The sequence below is a fragment of the Macrobrachium nipponense genome, chromosome 21 (genome assembly GCF_015104395.2).
Source record: "Macrobrachium nipponense isolate FS-2020 chromosome 21, ASM1510439v2, whole genome shotgun sequence".
Classification (NCBI taxonomy): Eukaryota; Metazoa; Arthropoda; class Malacostraca; order Decapoda; family Palaemonidae; genus Macrobrachium; species Macrobrachium nipponense.
Genome location: NC_087212.1, coordinates 16157899 through 16160398, shown reverse-complemented (window position 1 = coordinate 16160398; position 2500 = coordinate 16157899). Strand labels below are relative to the sequence as shown.

Genomic DNA, 2500 nt, shown 5'->3' with positions numbered 1-2500 from the left:
ATTCCTACAGAGCCTCTTTCCTCCTCTAAATGAGGATAAACTGAAGCAGAATGCTCCAGCAAAGGAGATTCCTCTGATTCAAACTCCTCTTTTGCCAGAGGAGTTAGGGCAACAGTAGTTGACTACCCACAATAAATGCAAGAGACTTGCCAACAACCAAAAACACAGTATGTAAAGAATGGACAAATGCATTTCCAGGATAGACGGGAATAGCAGACAAGGATTTCAAATGAGAAGTAGTATAGATGTAGAAGAGAATGGTTTAACAACTGATTGAGATAATGTGACATCACATCAGAATAAGTAAAACTTATTACAGACACATTATTATTAATAATAATACTGTCTACACCTGTATAATTAGTTCTATTGGTGCTAACAAAACCTCAAACTAGATGCAGATAACAGTAGGCATCAATTACAGTATGAAGATTTAATTTGCCAAAAATCTTTTAGCTAACGCATTAAATGAGACTTGGAGCACAAAACCATATTTGCTCAAAGAACCTAAGCCCGTTCCCAGGCAGCAGGCTCTTCTGACTGTTGCAGGCTAACCCTAGGCTTAGACACCAACACTACCATATTTCCATACAATAAAAATTCAAATAAAAACTGAATATCGAATACAATTGTAAAAAAGAAGCATGGATCAAATAAGCCACTTACCTTACACCCTCGCAGTCGGTAGAATCTGGCCATGGAATCACTGATGGTATATACCCTGACATGTCCCATGTGCAGCTTGCCAGATGGGTATGGAAACATAGCCAATACATATTTCTTGGGTTGCTTTTGAATTACTGAAAGAAATATCCACATCACATAAAGTACTTGTTGAAAAATAACCTTTAAGCTGTATGAAACATTATTAGTACAGCAAGACAATGATTTCCAGTCAAACAAGTAATACTGCTTTTAATTGTCAAATAGCTAGGCCACAAAGGTTTGATCTTAAACTAACAATCCTAAAAATTTAATAAATGTGAAGTTAATATGCATTCAAAAGAGAAATATTCGTCTTACTAACTTCGCAAATTAAATTATAAATAGTGGCAAAGAAAATGCATATACTATACTGTAAATAACTTCTACAGCAATACAGCAATCACTGAGTATAACTCATTGAGATCTTTATACATAAATAGCAGACATATTGCAATTACAGGAGGAAAGGAAATTATAACTCATAAAACTTTAAAGACTATGGTCACTAGTATGCAATGTCTGTTACTGTAAAAAGAAGATATGCTGAAGTAGGTATCTACCTACGATACAGTACCAGGAAAGGTCTTCCTTTTCTTCTGAATACTTTTTTTTCCAATATTCTTCAGCCTCTTTCTTCACTGCTAAAGTTAATTCTCTATCCTGAAAATAGAATAAGAAAATTATTCAGTTTTCAAGTAAAATCCTATCAACACTAAATTCGCAGTCATGTATAAAAAAAACTAGTTTAATGCAGTTTTTTATACATGAATACAATATTTATTTTTTCACAGTATAACAATCAGTTTTACTATGTGTTTTTACTTGCAAATGCTAGTTAGGATGAAACAAATATGTATATACAGATTCTAAAAGTAGCAACTGGCTACCAGCTACATAATTACCTGGAAGGTAGTCACATGAAGGTAGTGCATGCATACAAGAGGGAACTATGTACGACTGTACATTAACTATAGTAAAATCTTGCTTGACCTATATACATACTAAGGAATATTGAAATTGTTTATAAAACATATTCATGTTCTGAGTAAGGATACAACCCATAGGTCTGTCATGATACTGAAGCAAGCTAACAATCTGGAGCAAGCACAAAGATACTGATTATAACCATCGTAACCTGTCCTAACAAAATCTGAGTAATCTTGTTTAGACTTCAGGTGACACTATCACTTGAACCCCATTAACAAGATGAGGCTCAGACCACCAGCTGCAGCTGCTGTTACAGTAAGCTGTATATGTGACATCTGGCAAAGCTGTCAACACGTGATGAAAGCACATGACTGAATTTAAAGACAGCAAAGGCTAACTACAGCAGTGGCCAAGTCAAACTTTCACCTAATGCTTACCTAGTGAAACAATGGCAATTTAAATGGTCCTCATTGTAATGATGGATGTTTCAGAGAGTAGGAAATAACTGTATTAGTGAAATATCTAAAAATTATTGGGTTTAGAGTCTTATGAGGTAGATCAGTATGTTGCCAACTGTCTCGTAACATTACAAGAGAAGTAGGAACCAGAGAAGAAGTGCTTGAGGTATGAAATGACCTTAACCAAGGTGTAAGACCTGTATTTGGAATACATGGACATCGAACCAAATGTTGAAAAAGTGAAACTGTCATACTATAGGCACATTTTCAATACCGAATTCAACATTGCTTTTGCAGACTTCTACATGTTCCCAAGGTTTAGTGGTTGTTATATTTGCTTTGTTTTTAGTATTAAGAATATTGTTTTTACCTATTTATATACGTATCTGCATTAATGTCATTTGTGTTTG

General features: G+C 34.5%; 1 protein-coding gene and 1 pseudogene across 3 annotated transcripts in view; both read right to left on the bottom strand.

Annotated features, from left to right (window-relative positions):
• LOC135197630 (probable leucine--tRNA ligase, mitochondrial) overlaps positions 1 to 1637 on the bottom strand; it is a 12410-nt pseudogene extending 10773 nt beyond the window's left edge.
• Positions 1 to 2500, bottom strand: part of LOC135197810 (probable leucine--tRNA ligase, mitochondrial) — a 65553-nt gene that overhangs the window by 24786 nt on the left and 38267 nt on the right. The window lies entirely within an intron of this gene.